Source organism: Myotis nattereri (assembly GCF_964212035.1).
Source record: "Myotis nattereri genome assembly, chromosome: 2".
Lineage (NCBI taxonomy): Eukaryota > Metazoa > Chordata > Mammalia > Chiroptera > Vespertilionidae > Myotis > Myotis nattereri.
In genome coordinates, this window is record NC_138076.1 from 51066148 (window position 1) to 51078487 (window position 12340).

The window sequence follows — 12340 nt, forward strand, 5'->3', positions numbered from 1 at the left end:
ATCAGATATTTAATATGACTTTTCTACTGTTTTAGAGAAAATATTTGTATATTAAGTGTTTAAATAATCCTTTTAAAATGACTGAATTGTATATTATTTAATATTAGTGTAGAATAATTTTTATGTTAATGATCAGGGAAAATTTTTTTTTACTATTCTATGAGCTTTGAAATGAATATTAAAAATACAGCCATGCCCTAGCTGGTTTGGCTCAGTGGATAGAGTGTCGGTCTGCAGATTGAAGGATCCCAGGTTTGATTTCGGTCAAGGGCACATGCACGGGTTGGGGGTTGATACCCAGTGGGGGACATACAGGAGGCAGCCAATCAATGGTTTTCTCTCATCATTGATGTTTCTATCTTTCTCTCCCTCTCCCTTCCTCTTTGAAATCAATAAAAATGTATTTTTAAAAAATAAAATAGATAAAATAATCTATACTAATAAAAGCCTAGGTGACTATCACACCCTCACATCATCACAAAATGGCTGTCACAGGATGGCCACCCCATGTCATCACAAGATGGCCGCCACAAGATGGCTGGCAGGGAGGGCAGTTGTGGGCTATCAGGCCAGCAGGGGAAGGCAGTTTGGGGCAATCGGGCCAGCAGGGGAGCAGTTAGGCATCAATCAGGCCGGCAGGGGAGCAGTTAGGGGGTGATCAGGCAGGCAGGCAGGCAGGTGAAAGTTAGGAGCCAGCAGTCCCAGATTGTGAGGGGGATGTCTGACTGCCAGTTTAGGTCGGATCCCACAGGGGCTCCAAGGGGTCCCAGATTGGTGAGGGTGCAGGCCAGGCTGAGGGACACCCATCCAGTGCACAAATTTTGTGCACTGGGGACTCTAGTATACCATAATGCAGGGGCTGACCAGCAGTCTCTGAATGACGGATAAACAGATTAGTCAGACACAGTTTGACTGTGAAAGAGAGGGCTAAGGGGTCCCTGGTTCTGGTACCAGGGGCAGCCTCGATTGCCTGCCTCCTTAGGCTTTTATTGGAATCTTTATCTTTAAATATAATCAGTAAGGTGAGTAATCTTGGGAGGACACAAATGTTTACATTGTCCTCTAGGCAAGGACATCCAGGTATTAAGCATAAGAATTCTAGTAAACACCTGGGGGTCTGCATATACACAGGTTTGTTTGGAAAGGTCAAAGAATAATTAGGGGTGCCACCTTTGACACTCCCCTAAGTCTCCCCTAAGTCAGAATTCTGATAAATAAGGCCTTCCACACACTTCCCTTTTATCAGAATGACCTCATTATAACTTTCCAACCAAGACTCATGTGTTCCCCAACACTACAACTGCGGTTTCTTGGAGAAAATTCAGGCTCTTAAGGCTGCCAATTTGCAGTCCTGATTATTCACAGACCTGGTGTCAGTCCTGGATTTCTGTGCATAAGATTTCTTTATTTGTTGTCTTGTGGGGTCAAACTATGTAACTAGTTCTAGCCTAAGAATTGTTAGAGGAATATATATGTGCAATTTCCTGATAACTGAGATATTTAATTGAGGTAGCAATACAGCTATGATGAAAAAAATATGGTCATCTTAATTAATGCAGAAAAAACTTGGAAAAAAATAAAATATCCATCCTTGCTAAAAATCACACACACACAAAACTCTTAGCAATTTAGGAGTAAAAGGAAATTTCCTCTGTTTCAAAAAAGACATCAATGCATAACCTATAGCTGAGATCATCCTTAATGGTGAAAGACTGAATGCTTTCCCCTAAGATAAGAAACATGTCAGAGACATTGACTCTCATCACTTCTATGAGCGTTATAACCAGTGTGGTATGCAAGATAAATAAATTAAAGTCATCCAAGAAAAAGTTTTTATTTTTCTGTGGAAAATTGTACAAAGCCTACTGAAAAGCCAATAGAACTTGTGATTTTAACAAATGTAGACAGAAATATTTTTGTATTGTTTGCTATGTCAGTCAAACCCAGGCAACATTTTATTTAGATATTTTGTTATTTACAAAGTTGACTGTGCTATTGCTTGTACTCACTTTACCTTCCCCTTCTCCCCCCCTCAATGCTTGTGTCTTCTGTCTCTGTCAAGTTCTCATTCTCCCACTCTGATTTTTTCTGGGCTTTTTAAATATATTCTTAATATTGATTTTATTTCATAATTTTTAATATGAAAATGAAGTTTAGCTACCAGAGACCAAGTTTAAGTGATAGAACAAGTTTTTGAGCCATTATTAAAAATTGTCTAAAAAGTTTCATCCATAAGGTTTTTATAACCTTGGCTAATATAGTTTAACTAGCTTTTAAATTTCAAAGGCTTATATTATATCCTTTAATCTTTTTCAACTAAAATATTAATTTATATTTTATGAATATGTGTGTGTATAAAATTTGAAAAATTTTAGCACCAAAGCCCCATTGAAGCAAGTCTAGCCCCAGAGGGGTGTCTCCAGCACAGAAGTTCTCCCACTGCAGACACAGCTGATTCTCACAGCCAATTGGCCTGGAGGTCAATTCCTCACAGTGATAACTACAACAATCAAGGCTTAATTACAACAAGACTGTGCACAAAGCCCACAAGGGGGTGCACCAAGAGTGTCTACCTCAGGTAATTGGGACACTTAGCACAGAAAGGAACTCTATCGACACAGCAAAGCATAAAAAATGCCAAGACAAAGAAACAGGACACAAATGACAGAATGGGAGGAAAGCAAACTGCTGGATATGGAGTTCAAAACCACACTTTTAAGGTCTTTAAAGAACTGTCTAGAAGCCGCCGATAAACTTAATAAGACCCTCGAAAAGACTGGTGAGACCGCCGATAAATGTAGTGAGATCCTCAAGAAATCTAATGAGACCCTTGATGTTGCGATAAAGGACCAACTAGAAATTAAGCATACACTGACTGAAATAAAGAACATTATACAGACTCCCAACAACAGAGCGGAGGATCGCAAGAATCAAGTCAAAGATTTGAAGTACGAAGAAACAAAAAACACCCAACTGGAAAAGCAAAATGAAAAAAGAATCCAAAAATACGAAGATAGTGTAAGGAGCCTCTGGGACAACTTCAAGCGTACCAACATCCGAATTATAGGGGTGCCAGAAGAAGAGAGAGAGCAAGATATTGAAAACCTATTTGAAGAAATAATGACAGAAAACTTCCCCTACCTGGTGAAAGAAATAGACTTACAAGTCCAGGAAGTGCAGAGAACCCCAAACAAAAGGAATCCAAAGAGGACCACACCAAGACACATCATAATTAAAATGCCAAGAGCAAAAGACAAAGAGAGAATCTTAAAAGCAGCAAGAGAAAGAAACTCAGTTACCTACAAGGGAGTACCCATACGACTGTCAGCTGATTTCTCAACAGATACTTGGCAGGCCAGAAGGGAGTGGCAAGAAATATTCAAAGTGATGAATACCAAGAACCTACAACCAAGACTACTTTATCCAGCAAAACTATCATTCAGAATTGAAGGTCATATAAAGAGCTTCACAGATAAGGAAAAGCTAAAGGAGTTCATCACCACCAAACCAGTATTATATGAAATGCTGAAAGGTATCCTTTAAGAAGAGGAAGAAGAAGAAAAAGGTAAAGATACAAATTATGAACAACAAATACACATCTATTAACAAGTGAATCTAAAAATCAAGGGAATAAATAATCTGATGAACAGTATGAACTGGCGATTGTAATAGAATCAGGGACATAGAAAGGGAATGGACTATTCTTGGGGGGGGGAGGGGAAGGGGTGTAGGGTGAGGGAAGAGATTGGACAATAATCATGCACCTATGGATGAGGACAGTGGGTGGGGAGTGAGGGCGGAGGGTGGGGTGGGAACTGGGTGGAGGGGAGTTATGGTGGGAAAAAAGAGTAACTAATGTAATAATCTGAACAATAAAGATTTAATTAAAAAAAAATTTGAAAAATTTTAATTACAGATTTAATGTTAATGTATTTTGATTAAGCTTTGCCATTATGTTTGCCTATATATAGAAAAAATTACCATGTGTTGTTCAAATTTAATAATTTTTAAAATATATTTTTGTTGATTTCAGAGAGGAAGGGAGAGGGAGAAAGAGATAGAAGCATCAATAATGAGAGAGAATCATTGATTAGCTGCCTCCTGCACACCCTCTACTGGGGATCCAGCCCACAGGGCATGTGCACCGATTAGGACTCGGCTGTGAGCCTCCTGGTTCATAAATGAATGCTCAACCATCAAGCCACACTGGCTGGGTCAACTTTAAGTATTTTTAGGGAACAATACTTTCATTGTATTAGTTTATTTAAAATGCCAGGTGCTACTTTGCAAAGCTTAGGAGATAATTAAACTTTTGTTTCATTTGAAGCTTGTTTTGTTATTTTGAAGTATATGTCAAGAGTATTAATATAAGTGCACTGTGGGGGTAGCATTTAATAAAAACTTTATAGATTTTCAGAAATGTAGAATCTGAAAAATGTGGACAGAATATTAATGAACTTAGCAATGCATCTATTACAAACAAATGTAAAATAAAGGAAAAATCATAAACGTCAAAGTCTATAATAGAAAATATAAACAAAAGGAATAGAAAGTGCATGCTTTCAGGTAGTTTGTATAATCTATGATGTTGTTTCATCTATAGTGCTCTAATGTAATATTTTCTATAGATATTGATTTTCATTTGATGGAATTGGAACACACGTTCTATGATTACATAGTATATAAGAATGATTAAAATACTGCTTTAGCCTTACCAAGGTTAGTAAAATAATAGTATGGCTAATTTAAATAATATTCAGCAACTTGTTAGGAACAAATTTATTCAAAAAATATCTATTCTTTCAAAAGGTAATTTGTACAAAACACAATGAGGTATTTCTGCTTCTCAACTTGTTGCTATGCTTTTAATTGGAGGATACTCTTTCATCATATAGAAGAATTTTTGTATTGATTGCTTGAACAGGTTACAAATAGGCTGTTAGCATTCTGGAGGTCATTATTTACAAATTGCAAAGAATCAAGCAGTGATTATCAAGGTACAAGAGTGCTTGATAACACAATCAAGAATTTACATAATTCATTATGATCTCTTTATCCAGGAAGACATAATGATAGCATGCAGTTGGGGGATAAATTATTTTTAAAAATTGTCTGCTTACTTCATACATATTTAAAAGAAAGATTTTTTTTTCTGATAAACCAGGCTCTTCCATTTCAAGGCTATTTTGTGCAAATTTGTTATGCTTTTGTTGTAACAGGACTTAATGCTCACCTTGATCTTTTCCTCAGTGCCCATATGTAAAAGCACCTTTATAAGTATCATAATTTATAATGAAGATATATGTATGTGCATATACATATCCACACATAATAGCTTTTAAAGGATTAAAATAAGCACTACTTACCTTTTGGAACCAAACAAATATAGTTTTGTTTTGTTTTTATAATTTTTAATGTTTTTTGTTTTTATAACTTCTTTAATAACTGTCACTTATTCTAAAACTCCTTTAAAATTCTCAACAGAAAATATAATGATGATTTTAATAATACACTTGAAGTTTAAACAGTGGTAACTAAGGGTGAGCATTTTCATTTTAATTCCAGACATGATGTTAAAGGCCTTTTAAGTCAGCTATTTCTTCTCTATCTCAATTTGAAATATGAAACAAAAATTAAATATATAACTTAAAATTTTATGAATACAGTCTCACATTTTAAAATAATCGATGCTTCATTATAAATAAGACAATGTTATTTCTCATAGATATATATCAAATATCAAAAAGTAAAAATAAATAAAACAGTTTTCAATTCGTTAATTATACTATAGGATCTTGATTACTGATAATTTCCTTAAATTTTGTATTTGATCTATTCTTTTACATACCTGATATTTTAAAGGTGCATATACACCAACTTGTGATATAAATCAAGCTGAGATGAGAAGAAAAAAATAAACTAAAACAACAATAGTACTGTTTTTCTTAATCTTATTTGTGAAATAGATTTAAATAAGAGGTTGTTTACTATTTAGTGATTTTTAAAAGCTCTGAACTGCTCCCAAAATTTTCTCTAGTGATCAGTTTTATTTCTTTTGATAAATTAACATAATATGTAGGCATTTTATCAACCAGAAACTTGTTGGATAGGCTCAGGTCATCTCATTTTCCTATTCACCTTTTGGGAACAACCACTTAGCCTGATCCATCCTGTTCACCTTCCACCCTCCCCCCCCCACCCCCCCACCCCCCGCCACCCCCTGCCAGAGAGAGGAAGGAAGAAGGAGAGAGAGAGAGCTGCCTCCTACATGCCTCCTACTGGGAACTGAACCTGCATCTGGGGCTTGTGCCTGACCAGGAATCAAACCCATGACCTCCTGGGTTTGGGACAATGCTCAACCAACCAAGCCACACTGGGGAGGCAACCTGTTTACTTTTTGTCTTTTAACTCTGACTACTAAATTGATCAACTGTTACTTTTCTCAGTTATCCATACTTCTGACATCCTCAACTCCAATGGCATTACAAGATCTATTTCTAAGGAAATAGTTTCATAAGACCTCCATGCTTGAATACTTCGACAATGCTTCCTTGTTCTCAAAATAAATTTTAATGTATTTACTTTAGCATCCAATAATTTTATGATCGGAATGCCTTTTTGTTTTTCCACTTTATACTTTACACTGGTTTGTCCCCATGCCTCCTATCCACACACTCACCCTCCTTCCTATAATATTTCTTTCTTTATTTTACCTAAACATTGGAAATATCCTCTCAGTTTACAGCTTTAACTTCAAATAATCTGATAACCTTTGAATCCAAAAATTTAGACAATAGTCAAAATTTCCATAAACCTTCAGAGTTCCCCGTATATATTTCATTAAGAGATCATGCCACATTTTGCAATTCCTTTTTTTTTTTTTTTGTCAGCAGAGGAGTCTTTTTTTATTTTTCCCCACTTATTATGCCATGAATTCATAGGGAACAGGTTCCAGCAGCTCAGGCTCCTTCCCATTGGTTCTCACAAAGTGTGCTTCTCTGGGTGGAGCAGGCTGATGCTTCAGTTGAACCCAGGTACCTTTCTCTTTGGCTTCCTATTATTCTGATCATTTTCCTTCACACGTTTCAGGAAGCTGTCTCGGCTCTTAGAGTGCTTCATTTGCTCAATACGCACATTCATTCTCTTGGCAAGGATCTTGCCCTTACCTTGCTTGTTCACAACAATGCCCACTGCATGCTGGGTGGCCCTGTAGACTCTTCCAGTTTTTCCCTGGTGACATTTGTGGGGCATTCCTTTCTGACAGTGCCCATTCCCTTGATGTCCACAATATCACCTTTCTGGTAGATGCGCATGTATGTGGCCAAAGGAACAACTCCATGTTTCCTAAAAGGCCTAGAGAACAGAGAGCGGGTGCCTCTCCTCTTTCCCTTTGTGTTAGTCATTTTGGTGAATTACTGGAAGATAAATGGTGGCTCTGGCCAAAAGGAAGCACATTTTGCAATTCTTGTTTCTCACTTTTCTCCACAAATAGACACCTATATCCTTTAGGGTACTAGGCACCTCAGATCCTGGCTTAAACAAGAGTTCATTAAATATTTGTAGAATGAGTCAAAGATAAATTAATGGATTAACTAACCACTGTCTTCCTCCTTTCTTTCCGGAGTAATTAAATCTCAATAATAAAAACACTTACAAGTGAATGCTAAAATGCATGCCCCCCCCCCAAAAAAAAATAAAATTATTTTCTTTCTCTCATCCATAGTCCAACAGTGGTTACTCTGTCAGACAAACTAGCAAGCATATTGGGCAGGCAATGTTGAGAGGCCAACACCAAGAAATATTGCCTTTATTAGCATGTGAATAAAGATAAGAAAATAAAGTACAGGAACATAGAATGGAGCTGTGAGACACAAGTGAAAACACGTACTTGTGTTTATGCTTGAAGAAGAGTCTTAACATTTAATCTAATTGTGGATAATGTTCAGGAATAAGATCGCCTATAGTCTTCTAAGAAGTAAGGTCAGTATTTAAACATGTTCTACACCACTCCTTGTTTTTAATCATTTTCACAAAATTTTTAAATCATTTTTACATGAATGATAATTGACAGGGATCACTTTAGTTGGGTGGTGAAAATCAACCACTCTATAAGTAAAGTATCTACAAGGTAGTTAAATCACTTATTTCTAAAAAAAATAAACTAGTAAATGTTTTCTAATAAAATAAATAGCCTTTCCCCTTCTTTTCCACCTCACCCCCAAGTGCCCAGGGCCCTTCTTTTGCCTCTATAACTCATTTCCTCAGCCCATCTCATCTACAAATAAATGTCCTTTTATAGTTGGGAAAAAAAAATAATCTTGATCCATAGCCAGTTTGGCTCAATGGATAGAGCATCGGCCCATGGACTGATGGGTCCTGGGTTCAATTTCAGTCAAGGGCACATACCTCCATTGCAGGCTGGTTCCCCAACCCCAGGTCTGTGCATGTGTGGAAGGCAACCAATCAATGTGTCTCTCTCACATCAATGTTTCTCTCTGTCTCTTCCCCTGCCTTTCACTCTCTCTAAAAATCAATGGGGAAATATCCTTGGGTGAGGAGAAGAAAGAAAGAAAGAAAGAAAGAAAGGAAGGAAGAAAGAATGAAAGAAAGAAAGAAAGAAAGAAAGAAAGAAAGAAAGAAAGAAAGAAAGAAAGAAAGAAAGAAAAAAGAAAGAGAGAGAGAGAGAGAGAGAGAGAGAGAGAGAGAGAGAGAGAGAGAGAGAGAGAGAGAGGGAAGGAAGGAAGGAAGGAAGGAAGGAAGGAAGGAAGGAAGGAAGGAAGGAAGGAAGGAAGGAAGGGGAAGAGAAGAGAAGAGAAGAGAAGAGAAGAGAAGAGAAGAGAAGAGAAGAGAAGGGAAGGGAAGGGAAGGGAAGGGAAGGGAAGGGAAGGGAAGGGAAGGGAAGGGAAGGGAAGGGAAGGGAAGGGAAGGGAAGGGAAGGGAAGGGAAAGGAAGAGGAACAAAGACTTTTGAAAAATCCCATTTAATAAGATTATAAAAATAACTACTGAACATTATTTTTCCCTTCTCCTTGTTTCTCTTTCTACATGTTATACTTGTAAAAAGTTTTAATCTTCTTATTCCCCACCAATTATATGAAAATACTAGAGGCCCGATGCATGGAATTCGTGCAAGAGTAGGCCCTCCTTCCCTGGCTATCAGCACCAGCTTCCCTCTGGCACCTGGGACCCTGGCTTCCCTCACAGCCCTGGCTTCTTCAGGAAGGACAGAAGGACATATGGAAAGATGTCTGGTCTAATTAACATATTAAGCTTTTATTATTATAGATATCAATAGAAAAAAAAGAAAAAGGTCAAAAAGTAGAAAGAGGGGATATAGCAGCAATAATATAGGGAGAAGAGAGAGATAGATTAATAAGGTTAAAAAATAAAATGGAGGGCTCAGAAGAAAGGCTAGAAATTAAAGATTATGTGAAAGTGGTTGCTACTAAGTCATCATTTTACTTGATTTTAGTATTTTAAAAAACATTTTTTTCATAAATTTTTCTCGAAATTAAGAATTTAAGAAGTGAATGGTTGTCCTGGCCAGTATTGCTCAATGGTTGAGCATTGACATATGCACTAAGAGGTCACACAGCTCAATTCCAGGTCAGGGCACATTCCTGGGTTGCAGGTTCAATCCCCAGTGTGGGGCGTGCAGGAGGCAGCCAATTAATTATCTCTCATTATTTATGTTTCTATCCCTCTCTCCCTCTTCCTTCTTCTCTGAAATAAATAAAAATAAAAAATATTTTAAAAAATAAGCCAATGGTTGAAGTAAAGCATAAGATACTGAGTGGGTCCCTAACTGGTTTGGCTGAGTGGACAGAGCATTGGCCTGCGGACTGAAGGGTCCCAGGTTCAATTCCAGTCAAGGGCATGTACCTTGGTTGCGGGCACATCCCCGGTAAGGGGTGTGCAGGAGGCGGCTGATCGATGTTTCTCTTTCATCGATGTTTCTAACTCTCTATCCCTCTCTCTTCCTCTCTCTGTAAAAAATCAATAAAATATATATATATTTTTTTAAAAAGATACTGAGTGGGCCAAAAGTAGGTTTACCATTGTTCATATGGAAAATAATACAATAAGTAATAAATAATAATATAAGAATAAACTCTGTGTTTCAAACCCCCTTTGCCCCACCCTGTAACACAACAGTATCCAAAATATTTACACAATTCACCATTTTTTCCTGTGACAAGCATTGTTCTTCCCACTTCAGAAAGAAGAAAAATGTAATAAACACATGTTGAACAAACTTCTGTGCTCTCTGAATTGACACTGCTTTCATGCTAGCTGAGGCATACGAACAAGTACGAATAGGGGTGAAACTGGGGATGATCTGCTTGGCTTTAGATCCACTCCTCCGCTAGTTTGTGGTATACCCATGGGCAGAATGTGCTGTAGCTAAATGGTGTCTAAATAGAATTGGACTTCTATCATGATTTTTTTAAACATTTAGACAGATAAGTAATTGCTATAAGTCAGAAAATGTGAAAAAAGCTTTAAGGCTAAAATTATTTCTAGTGTCTTTCCAACTCATTACTGTATGTCTTGTAGTTTTACTTCATAGAGTTCTAGGGTAGAATAATTTTGCTAATGTAAACTGCCTTGAAGCTAGAAGTTCTATCAAAGTAATATGTATATAGATCCTCTTTGGATTTTTAGGTGTATTTTCTTAAAATTATCAAAGTAACACATACCAGGACTTATCAAAGTAACAAGAAACTAGTGACTTATTTAACTTAGGAAAGGTCAGTACTAATTGGAAAGACTTTTAAAGAATTGTTTTAATGATGATAAACATCTGAACACTGTCTAATGTAGAAATTGCCTCAAAGCATACATGTCCTAAACACAACTTATTAATGAAGGTGACATTTTGAAAGAAATACTGCAGAGAGAAAATTTTAATAAGCTTAAAAATATTTGACTTAATGGAAATTAGTACAACACCTGAACCCACATGGTGAAATTAATTTTTTACTATCTTTCAGTATATATTTGTATGTTTTTAAATGTTAATTTAAAAATTAAATCAGATAAGTCCTGTTGTATGTGAATATTGCAATATAACATTTTTTAATCTCAGTGTAATAGGAATAATTACCAAGGAAATTTAATATTTTCTATTGCTAAAATAATAACTGGAGAGTTCTTGCTTAAACAATTGATTAACTACTAAAGATATTTTATAAAACTTGACAGTACAGTAATAACTAGTATAATTGTAATAATTGCTCTCTGTTCATTAACATAACAGAATTTTGGAGTAATATCTTTTTGTAGTCTACCACTTGCTTAGTTACTTTAAAACAAAGCAGAGGTATTTGGACTTTAAAAACAAACTTTATAAAACATTTTTTTTACTTTAAATTGACTAGTATATTTGTAGGACAATCACTTTAACTAAATGTAAACTTCTAGTTAAGTTTTAGTCCATTTTATTTTTTCTATTTACTGTTTTTCCACTATACTGTTAAAAAAAGAATTCAAACATGAAGGAAAAAAGCAAAGAAAAGAAAACAAGTTTGAAACAAACATAAAGTTACTTTTTTAAAAAAGATATTAGCTTTAAATGGCTGTACATATGATTGACAAGTACATTTCTTTGAAAGAAATTAGTGAATAACTGAACTTTTGGAGACTTTTTATTGATTTTTAAATATCAACTATTACAACATAAAAATCACTAAATAGAATATAACAGTTACAGGTAATTATCAGGCTAAAAATAGCATGAAGACAAAGTGTAATGTTGATTGTTCTACTTAATAATAGCTTAATTGCTGTTGATTGAGTGAAATTTGTGGAAGAAAATCTCAATGTGATTGACATAACATTATCTTCAATTAGTGCTAATGAAGTATTGCATTAGCAAATAAATCTATGCACACTTGCCTTTAATGTGAGTAATAGCTATAGTACTGTAGTTTAAAAATGATTCTAAGTTATTAATTATGTTAATATACGGTCATATGTATATTCAACATAAATCAATATTACAGATGAAAAGTGAGAGTGACATTTTTTGTTATTTTTGGATTAGAGGGAGGAAGCCAAATCATCTCCCCCTTCTCATTCATCTAAGAATTCTGGTGATGTCTAATTAATATAAAATGAAGTGCATACTTTTAAAGTATACGATTTGATGCACCTTGAGATATGTGTAAAAGTTTAGAACCATGCCCAAATTAAGATAATAAACATTTCCATTACCCTAAAAGTTGTTTCAGGCCTCTTCTGCAGTTCATCCTCTCTTTCCTGTTCCATACAACCAACAGCCATTGATCTACTGAATTCACTATTGAATAGCTTTCATGTTGTAAAATTGTATATAACTT

General features: G+C 35.7%; 1 pseudogene across 1 annotated transcript; it reads right to left on the reverse strand.

Moving 5' to 3' along the window:
* Positions 1–6922: 6922 nt before the first annotated feature.
* LOC308514387 (large ribosomal subunit protein eL21-like) lies at positions 6923–7403 on the reverse strand (annotated as a pseudogene). The gene has a single exon. The product of its transcript is annotated as a large ribosomal subunit protein eL21-like (transcript).
* Positions 7404–12340: the final 4937 nt, after the last annotated feature.